At 50.3% G+C, this 10,914-nt stretch overlaps 1 long non-coding RNA gene across 3 annotated transcripts; it reads right to left on the bottom strand.

Moving 5' to 3' along the window:
• Positions 1-752: 752 nt before the first annotated feature.
• Positions 753-10,564, bottom strand: LOC138426070 (uncharacterized). 3 transcript variants are annotated; one of them, XR_011251503.1, is made up of 3 exons: positions 10,351-10,523; positions 4,722-4,912; positions 753-1,906 (listed from the first exon to the last, which is right to left on the bottom strand). It is a non-coding gene; the product is annotated as an uncharacterized lncRNA (long non-coding RNA). The 3 variants fall into 3 exon arrangements; XR_011251501.1 differs by lacking the exon at positions 753-1,906 and adding an exon at positions 1,972-4,197 and having other exon boundaries at positions 10,351-10,555; XR_011251502.1 differs by lacking the exon at positions 753-1,906 and adding an exon at positions 3,691-4,173 and having other exon boundaries at positions 10,351-10,564.
• Positions 10,565-10,914: the final 350 nt, after the last annotated feature.

Below are 10,914 nucleotides of genomic sequence, written 5' to 3'. Positions count from 1 at the left end.
GAAAGGCAACCACGGCAGGCGCCGGCTCGGGAGCTGCTGAAAGGCCGGCGCGGGTGACTGACAGAGGCAGGGGACGTCCGCTGGCTTCCTCCTGTTCGCTGCTGTGCCGCCCGTCTACGGGGGTGGTCTTGCACAGGTCTCACCGGTCTTCTCTCTTCGTTAGCATCGGACGCCGCTGACCCTCAGCGCTTCCCCGCTGTGACCGCCCCCTTCCCGCCCTCTTGCTCCCTCTGCCCCCGCCCTTCCCACCTCTGGACCCTCTCTCTCCCTCCACCCGCTCTTCTTTTTGCACCAGGCCCTTCACACGAGCCAGCCAGTCGCTTCCGGCTTCTCTCATCCGGACGCATGGGGCCCCTGGGGGTCTCACTCCCGGATCTGATCCCACCCTTCCCGCCCCACGACCCCCGAGCTTCCTCACCAAGTCCGGCTTCCCTCCTGAGTTCCAGATCAAGGCGTCCAGCGCGCCAGCCAAGCGGCCGCCTGCCCGGGAGGGAATCCCGTCCCCATCTCGGCGGCTCTGCGCTCGCTGCTGCCTGGGCACAGCGGCCCCTCTGGCTGCGGCTGTCTGAGACCAGGGTTCGGGGCCAGCGAGTCGTGAAGAGCTTGAACATCTCCCTGAAGGTCTCACTTCCTCCGCTGCAGGGGAAGTCACACTGCCGCCCCTGCCCACTTCCACCTCCCTTCTCTTCCCTGACCTAGAAGGCCACCCTCTTTCCTCTAGAAACAGTGACAATAACAATAATACCCAGCACTTGGGGTGAGGCAGCTTTATGTGTCTCCATGCGTGAAGCCCTGCTGCAGTTCCATGGGACCTATTACTATTCCCATTTAACAGACGTGGAAACTGAGGCCCGAGGAAACCCAGGAACTGTAGTGAGCCTGCGTGAGAACCCACACTCCAGGAAAGGGGTGACACGGCGTCGCTGAGGAGCTGCCAGGCTTTCGGCCGGAAGCGGTCAGGCAGGTGACCGAAGGGCTCTCGGCGAGAGGACTCTGCTCACAAGGGGACCGGGAGCACTTCGATGTGGAAGCCAGACCACCCGCTCCTGAGGGCCCGTGCAGATGACCGCACCCAGCCCACCGTAAGCCCTTCTGCTTCTGCTGCTGTTCCTCTCATGATGAAAACTTAACTCTGTGATCACGCGGCCGCCCGACAATTTGGAGACGCTGACCACAGCTCGGGGAGGACAAGTGGCCTTGGAGCGATCTGACTTTCCCCGCCATCTTCTCCCAAAATTTATTTCTAGGTGAATGACTTAACGTCAGCTTCCCTATGAGGTTTAGCAATAAAGAATCTGCCTGCAGTGCAGGAGACCCGGGTTCATTTCCTGGGTGAGGAAGATGCCCTGGAGGAGGGCATGGCAACCCACTCCAGTGTTCGTGCCTGGAGAATCCCATGGGCAGAGGAGCCTGGCAGGCTACAGTAAATGGGGTTGCAAAGAGTCGGACAGGACTGAGCGCACAGGAGGAATGGCAGAGGTGAGGAGGAGGGCCTGTTGGAAGCGCACAAGATTTACTAAAACAGCACGTGGGCGGAGGGAGTTTCTGAGGGTGGAGAAATGAGGGGGATGTAGGAGGGAGCGAGACCCTTACTTGGCTGCAGGAAGCCCCGTCCAGGGAGGGAGCAAGGTGGCTGAGGTGCATTCAGGGTGCGGAGAGATCTACCTGAAATTTCCTGTTCTCACCTTCCCTTCCTCCAAAAGGTGGTTTTCTCTTTTCCGGACTCATTCCTCACACCTCAGTCTCTTCCTGCCAAGGCGGTTTTGTAACTTCAGCCTGTGCCAGAGGACATGACGCCCTCTCGGCCCAGGCCTCCCGCTTAGCTCCCGGGTCCAGCCGAGCCGCGGGGTCACAGGCGCGGTGCGGAGCACGTCCTGGGAGTGCGGCCCCTCAGCAAGACACAAATCTAGGGGATGAGAGAGGAGGGCCCAGAGTCTCCAAGCTCGCTTTCCTTGGCAGCACATTCAAAGCTCAGTGCCTAGATTGGATTTTAATGGTCTCAGATTAGCACAAAGGACTTTTTCCCCCTGTGGTGAATAATTAACCCAATTCTCCCAGGCACCTTTTTGAAACTGCAGAAACCATTCGTGTGCATTCAAGGTGACACGAAACCATCAGGGCCCTCAAATATTGCAGTTCCTTTATCTTCTTGCTCCACCCCTGTAACCTAGGTGTCGGGACAATGTGCGCCTCATGCAGGACATCTGCCAAGACCGGAAGGAGGCCAGCCCCCTCGTAACCTCCAAAGTGCAGAAACATCCCACAGAAACCTCGGGGAGGGGTGCTAAGGGTCAGTGAGTCTCGACCGCCAGGACTTGTCATGGGATTCCAAAGGGAGGACACAGGGTGCGTTTTCTGTCTTGTCTTTTGCTTTGAGATTTGCAAAGTGGAAAATTTGCAAGAAAGAAAGGAGCGGGAAGGCAGAGCTGAGGACCAGAATCCCCGAATCTCCCGAAGGAAGGAGGAAGGGACGGAGGAGGGAAGAGAGAGACGCATTGACTCAGCTGGGCTTTGCTTTTCTACAGTATCTGTTCTTCAAGATTTTTTTTTGGTGCGGAACATTTTTTTAGTCTTTACTGAAGTTGTTACATTGTTGCTTCTGTTTTAGGTTTTGTTTGCTTGCGGTGAGGCTTGTGGAATCTCTGCTCTCTGACCAGGGAACCTACACTCCCTGCATTGGAAGGCGAAGTCTAAACCATTGGACCACCAGGGAGGTCCCTCTATAGTGTCTGTCCACTTCCCAGGGGAAGTGTAAGCATCACGACAGGCTTACAAGGTCAGAAGGGCGAGGAGACAGACCCCTGGTCACAGATGACCCAGCAAGGTGACGAGACCTCTCACTCAGCCAGGCTGGTGCTCGTGGGTTGTGGCCTTAGTTCTTGGTTGACACGTCCTCTGTATAAGTCCTGAGTGACCCACTGCAGCCCCACATTCTTCAGGACAAGCAAAATAAGTAATTTATAAACTTGACTGAATGCATGGATAATGATGGAATTTAAAAACCATTTTGTTGAGGAAATTTTAAGCTTATAAGAGCTGGAGAGACTAGTGTGAAGAATTCCCTTGTACACAGTTTCAGCCATCAGCTGTCTCCCTTACTAGTTTTATCTACCCTCTTCCACAAACACTCACTCTTTCTTCTGGAGCTTAAAACACATCCCAGCCACTGCACCATCTCGCCTGTAAGTACTTCACTGTGCATTTCTAACAGATAGGATTTTTAAAATATAACCATTACTTTGCCGACTAAGGTCCATCTAGTCAAGGCTATGGTTTTTCCTGTGGTCATGTATGGATGTGAGAGTTGGACTGTGAAGAAGGCTGAGCGCCGAAGAATTGATGCTTTTGAACTGTGGTGTTGGAGAAGACTCTTGAGAGTCCCTTGGACTGCAAGGAGATCCAATTAATCCATTCTGAAGGAGATCAGCCCTGGGATTTCTTTGGAAGGAATGATGCTAAAACTGAAACTCCAGTACTTTGGCCACCTCATGCGAAGAGTTGACTCATTGGAAAAGACTCTGATGCTGGGAGGGATTGGGGGCAGGAGGAGAAGGGGATGACAGAGGATGAGATGGCTGGATGGCATCACAGACTCAATGGACGTGAGTCTGAGTGAACTCCGGGAGTTGGTGATGGACAGGGAGGCCTGGCGTGGTGCAGTTCATGGGGTCACAAAGAGTCGGACACGACTGAGCGACTGAACTGAACTGATTGCCTCATTCAACAAAAGCCAACAGCATCTAACACACAATCCATGTTAAATTTCCCCAATTGTTTCAGAAATGTCTTTTTTCCAGCTGGTGACTGATACTCAGAGGAGTATTGACTTTCTGGAGAATCAAAGCAGAAACAAAAGGTTTTGCCTTGAACTTCTTGGCCGCCCGTCCCTTCCTCCCGCCCTCTGCCCACCCGTCACCCTCTAAGCGGAGCCAAGGGCCAGGGCGACAGTTTGAGAGTTGGTGAGCAGGTGTCCCAGAGCCGTGTAGGTAGGCCTCAGAAAGGTGTGGTCCTGACACCAAGTCCTCCTCCAGGAGATTCCCCTCCACATCAGAAAAGATGGACTCTCCATCCGCACTCTCCACATGGGGCCAAGAGGTCAGAGGGCCAGCTTTTCCTGAAGAGCCAGAATCCACTGCAGACCTCATGAGTCAGCATGGACTGCAATCAGGAATCCTACAAAACACTTAAGATGGGTCCCTGAAGAACGTGGGTTAGGGGACACACAACGAGGGGAAGGGACACACTCGATTATTCACAGGAGCAAACGCGTAACCACCCCACTCTGAAACGCGTAACCACCCCACTCTGAAACGTGTAACCACCCCACTCTGAAACGCGTAACCACCCCACTCTGAAACGTGTAACCACCCCACTCTGAAACACTTAGAGCGCTCTGCGTGTGCAGAAGCACTTGTGCACAGCCACAGAGCAGACGCCAGGGGAAGACACCCGGGAGGCAGGGACTTCCCTGCCACCAGCAGAAGCCACCTGCAACAGAGCCCGGGGGGCTCCTTCCTGCGGTTCTGTGCCCTTAGTAACCAGATCTGCGTTCAAGCCACGAGTTCTAATAGAAATCATACTATGTGTTAATTATAGGTTTAAACAAAGAAAGGATTTTGTATAAACTTGACCAGCTCATCTGATAAAAATAGTTCTTGACGCTTTAGTAAACCTCATTTCCAGCCTGTGTTTGCTTCCCCACGTATGAAAAGGTAACTCACCTGCTTACGGATACTTTAGGAATCCTCCCCATTTTTGTCGAATGAGCTCTTGGTTCCAGAGGGATAAATCCTGAAGGTAGTATTACTGGGGATTAAACTCAAGGCTCCGGGATCGGATGCCAGCACTGGTGCTCCAAACAGTCCTTTCACTTCGGATGTTCCAACCAGCCTCTTTGGTGTCGTTCTCCTGCCTATGAAATGAGGCCAAGGTTATCTCCACCCCATGTGACAAGATAACATGTTCTCAATCAATAAACCCTTACTGAGCGCCAGGCAAGGTTCTAGGTGTCAAAGACACTCCCGTCAGCAAGTCCTACAGGGTCTTGGCGCTCTCCGAGCTTTCATTCTGGTTGGGAAGCAAAATTCAAGAGAAAAGGAAATATCAGAATGGGCATGAGCTCCATTCTGACAATTTTTTGAAACACTGTGCCATAAAGCAGGTCTAGGTGACCCTAGGGAGGCTTCGTCCAGGTGGGTAATTAAACAGAGACCTGAATGATGGATGAGGAGTCAGCCATGCAAAGATCTTGGGGAAAAGCATTTTAGGCAGAGGGAACAGCAAACTCCAAGGTCTAAGGGAGGTACAAGTTTCGTGTGCTCGAGAGGCAGAGACCAAGGGGGCAGAGTGTTCGACGTGTGGATGGTGAGGAGGGCGGGGCCTGAGTCGGAGTCTGCAGGACTTCAGGAGACTGGACATGCTCTGTCACCCGAGCCAGGGGGAGGCTTGGAGCACCGTGTGCTGCTCTGACTCACGTTTCAAAATGATCTGTGTCCAGTGCAGAGATATGTCAGAGAAGGGGAGGACTGGTCAGGAGAGCGTTGGAGCAGACCAGCTAGGAAGACAGTGGCTTTGACTAGGATCTGAGCCTTGCTGATGGGGGAGGTGGGCAGGCTTGGAATATATTTCTGAAATAAATCTGCCAAGATTGGGTGGCTGAATGAAAAGAGCCAAAGAAAGTCATCAATAATGATTCCTGTGGGAAGTTATGTGTGTGTGTGTGAGAGTAATGTGTGTAATGGGTTCCTTAGAGAAGATCATTACCAAAATCTTTAAAAAGGATACGGCTAGAAGTAAAAAGTTCTTAAGATCATAAACAGAATAATCCGTTTTGCCCTAATTTTCATTTATTTTGTTAAGTGCATTTATCACTGCTTCAGTGTGATCAATTTAAATGCAATGAACTGTCGCTATTTCACATGTGCAGTCTGATGTTTTAGCATATGATTATAACAACATGCTTTGTAAAGATACTTAACAAATAGTGAATGATCATCTGTTTACAAAAAAAAAGAGAATGGTTCCTGTGGGCCCTCCCTGGCAGTCCAGTGGCTAGGCCTCTGAGCTTCCACTGCTGGGGGTTTGGGTTCTATCTTTGGTCAAGGAATGAAGATCCTGTAAGCCACGTGGCACAGCCAAAAGAATAACAAATGATTCCTGGGTTTGAGGTCCCAGAGAGTAAGATGGAGGTGCCAGTCACTTAGTAAGACAGAGAAAACCCAGGAGAAGCCACTGTGAAAGGGTAGAAAAGCAAGGATTCACCTGGCCACCTGAGTCTGAGATGCTTAAAAAACACCTCTGCAGAGGGGCTAAGTTGAAGAAGGAACTGGCAACCCACTCCAGTATTCGTGCCTGGAGAATCCTGTGGACAGAGGAGCCTGGTGGGCTGCCGTCTGTGGGGTCGCACAGAGTCAGACATGGCTGAAGCGACTTAGCAGCGGCAGCGGCAGCAGGGGCCAAGGGAGCAGGAATCTAAGATCCGGGGGGAAGTCAGGCTACTGGGGTCTTCGATGGGGTCTGTCGGTGGCAGAGGAAGTCAAGACTGCCGATGAGCTCACTGGGGAGAAAACAAGGAAAAGAGAGGGGACCCAGAGCTGAGTCCTAGAATATTCTAGCATCTAGAGGTCTCACACACACACACACTGAGAAGACGCAGCCAGCCGGGTAGCAGGAAAGCCAGCAGAAAGGGACGGGGTGGAAGCTCAGAGAGACCTTTCCAACAGGAGGGTGTGGCCAGCCTTCCAAACGCTGCTGAAAGGCACAGTACAAGGCGGGCAGCATCAGACGACCCGACTCGGCAGGTCGGAGGTCTCTGCTGACCTTGATGACGACAGTCTCGGTGGTCCAGAGGGGCTGGAAGCCGGAGGAGGAATGGGGAGAGAGGGAGGCAGACAGGTGGAACAGTGAGGTGGCGTTTTACTGGGAAGGAGAGCAGAGACGTGAAATGCTCGTGAGATCAGTATGGAGAGCACACGGGGGTCAGGGACGTGTCAACGTGCCCCAGGGAAGGCTGGGCATTGACGACGCTGGACAGAAAGGCATCTTTGCAAAGATACCGTTTTGTTAATAATTTGGGATATACACATTTATGTGTGATATATATATATATATATACACATATATATATAGCCACACTGCACAGTTTGTAAGGATCTCAGCTCCCCAACCAGGGACTGAAGCCCTGCAGGCCCTTGGCAGTGAAAGCAGAGTCCCAACCACTGGACCACTGGGGAATTCCCTGTATGCTTTTATTTATATTGTTTATTTTACCTAGGTATGTTTTTTAGCTTAGAGAGTATTTCTCTGGTTACTAATATAGCACCGGAGATATATTAAAAAGTTACCCTTTTTAATAGGAAGAATATCTAATCCTCCATTTGTGAGAAGATGCCCCAGAGGACTGGTTTAATTGGATATATGAGAGCCTTACACATGGAAATTCTCACAGCCCTAAAATTATTCATTTCCAATGTTCTCTACACACGGCAGATAACACGCGGTCACTCCCGTTTACGACCCGGCCTCTGACAAGCTGAATTACTCCCAAGTCCCTGAAGGCTGCATTGTTCCCGGCTGCTGCGCCTTGTCCCCTCACACCCCCGCGGCATGTCCACCCCTGGAACACCCTCCCGTCACGTTCCTGGAGAAGCCTCCCTCCCTTGGGGCTGTGCTAACCCCTGCAGGCTTCTTCTTGTTTTCTTTTTGTAAAGGTAAGGGGGGTCCCCAAGAGAGTGTTCCAACCAAGGATTGCAATTAAGCCAACTCTGTGAAACAGAGGTCCTTTTTTTTTTTTTTACAATAATGATTTATTTAAAAGGAATAATGTGCATGCTTGCAAAACACACAAGCAATACTGCAGCAACGAACAAAGAAGGGACAAAAGTCCAAGTGAGATCCCACCCTCGGAAACAACCGTCATGACCATTTCGCTCAACATCCCAAAGACTCTGTAATCCCCCCTTTCCTGTGTAGCTGAGACCCGTCCAGGCGGAATGACTCCTGCTGGATCTGTCTCCAGCTTACTGACATGACTGCCTCACTCCAGTTTCTTTTGTATTCCCAGTGTTTAGCACAAACCCTGGCACCACAGAGGACTCATGCACGCCTGTGGAATTCATGAATGAGAGCATCTCAGGCTGCAAAATAGCAAGAGCAAGAATGATGCCTTCCCCTGACACCACTGACAGATGAAGACACAGAGACTCAGAAAGAAACAGGGACTCACCTGTTCTGAGGGGGAGCACAGTATACTGAAAGGTTCATGGTCCTTGCTCCAAAACATCCAAATAAAAGTGATGCTTCAAGTCAGTGTGGAAACATTTTTAAAATAATGTTGTGTAAATAAATGGTAAATAAGAAAAAGACTAAAGTTAGAGCATTATTCCATGCCTTATGAAACCATGTAAGAACAAAAAGACATGCAGGTAATAAGCACAGCCTTGGGGTAAGAACAGAATAACAAAGATATGGATATACAAGAAAGAACCAATTGCCTAACAGCACAATGCGAAAAAAGATCTTTAAAAACTGAAAGGCAGCAGGAAGATCATTTTGAAGTACTGTGTCATAGCCTTGATATATTCTTATGAATCAATAAAATAAAAACACTAATTGGAAATAGGCAGAAAAAATGAGAAATGTAATTCAGAAAAGAAGAAATACAAATTGACAATTCACAGCAGATTTTATAGGGTTATGTGTCATACAGGACTTAGAGTCACTAGGATTTGTGTGCTGGTTGCTCATTCCTGTCCGACACTTTGCAGCCCCATGAACTGTAGCCTGCCAGGCTCCTCTGTCCACGGAATTCTCCAGGTAAAGGTTGCTATTTCCTCCTCCAGGGGATCTTCCCCACCCAGGGATCAAACCCAGGTCTCCTATATTGCAGGTGGATTCCTCACTGAGCCACCAGGGAAGGATTTAACAAAGGCAAATTAAAAGGAGACACTGTTTTTTCCCCTCGGTTCAGTTCAGTCGCTCAGTCATCTCCAACTCTTTGTGATCCCATGACCTGAAGCACGCCAGGCCTCCCTGTCCATCACTAACCCCCAGAGTTTACCCAAACTCATGTCCATTGAGTGGGTGATGCCATCCAACCATCTCATCCTCTGCCATCCCCTTCTCCTTCTGCCCTCAATCTTTCCCAGCATCAGGGTCTTTTCCAATGAATGAGTCAGCTCTTCGCATCAGGTGGCCAAAGTATTGGAGTTTCAGCTTTAGCATCAGTCCTTCCAAAAAACACCCAGGACTGATCTCCTTTAGAATGGACTGGTTGGATCTCCTTGCAGTCCAAGGGACTCTCAAGAGTCTCCTCCAACACTACAGTTCAAAAGCATCAATTCTTCAACACTCAGCTTTCTTTATAGTCCAACTCTCACATCCATACATGACTATTTTTTTCCCTACAAGACTGCAGATGTTTTAAAAAGAATACTAACCCTTGTTGATGGCAACACTTAAAAAATCAGCGCTGGTCGATTGCGTATGGCAATCGACTTCTCCGTGGGTCACCCTGGCAACATATGTCACAAGCCTTTAGCATGCACATGCTAGTCTATCCATCATTTTCAAAACTGAGAATTTATTGCAAAGAAGCTATTTCGAGTCACAAACAAAGGTGTTAACTTATGGTGACCTCTGATGATAAGGTTTGGGAAGTGGAGGGGGGTGGTTCCCCTTTGTCCTTTTCGTTATTTTCTAAGTGCTCTGAATTGAACGTGCATCTCTTAATTTGAAATTTTTAAAAAATGGCCAAACTTCCCTGGTGGTGCAGTGGGTGAGAATCCGCCTGCCAGGGCAGGGGATGCTGGTGCCATCCCTGGTCTGTGAGGATTTGAACGTGACAGTGTTCTTGCCTGGAGAATCCCAGGGACAAGGGGCCTGGTGAGCTGCCGTCTGTGGGGTCGCACAGAGTCAGACATGACTGAAGCGACTTAGCAGCAGGGGTACCTAAGCCCAGGTGCCACCACTGCTGAGCCCGAGAACCTCAGGCCGCTCGCTGCAGCTTCCGAAGCCCGCACGCCGCGGAGCCCACGCACCCTAGCGAGAGACGGCAGAGAAACCCGAGCTCTGCCAGGGAGAGCAGCCCCCACCCGTGGCGGCCAGAAAGACGCCTGGTCGCAGCCGAGAGGACCCAAGGCAGCCATAAATAAGCAAAAAATGAAGGTTTAAGTGACAACTTTCACTTAAGGATGACAGACTATACGTTAGTATTTTTACTTCCATTTCCTCCCTAAACCAAAGTAACGGTAAAGTGATCTTCAAGGCGTAGACCCACAAGACAGAGGGGCTGGGGAGAGGCAATTTTGGAAGCTAGAAGGTGAAGGAGGAGAAGACACCGATTTAGCAAACCTGAGTTACCAGGGGGGAAGGTCAGGATTCACACCACAGACCGGCAAAAGGCTCAGGAGCAGCGCCAGGGTCCTCTAAAAGTGAAGGAAAAGATGGGGCTGAAGGTTTGGTTGCAAGGCTGCTTGAGACTCTGGAATCACGTGTGGGTTCAACTACCACGTATATTGGTCACTAGCTTGTGTGACGGTGGCCAGCCCTCAGCTTCCTCATCTGTAAGCAGGAATGAAAACCCCCAACAGCCCGGGGCGGTCACGGGATAAAATGAGCCAATACCTTTACAGCAGAGCCACCTCTGCTGCGTTCCTCTGCAAGTTCTCCACATTCCTTCAGCAGCTGGCTCTGATCTCCACCTTCACAAGTCTGGACTTTGAGAAAAGCATCTATGTGTGTCGGGTAACTTAAGAAATAAACTCACACTTTGTGCTTCAGAGTTTTAAAGGAAAATTTACAGATGTGTGGTTTAGTCCCCTGGTTTCAGATATTCAGTGCACCCAAACAGCATCTCACAGCTTTAATAACTTCATCCATTTCCTGATAATTGCCTGGTGCTTGCCCTACCTTACC

Source organism: Ovis canadensis, chromosome 20 (genome assembly GCF_042477335.2).
Source record: "Ovis canadensis isolate MfBH-ARS-UI-01 breed Bighorn chromosome 20, ARS-UI_OviCan_v2, whole genome shotgun sequence".
NCBI classification, from domain to species: domain Eukaryota; kingdom Metazoa; phylum Chordata; class Mammalia; order Artiodactyla; family Bovidae; genus Ovis; species Ovis canadensis.
Note: the sequence above shows the minus strand (reverse complement) of the source record. Positions and strands in the feature narration are given on the sequence as shown.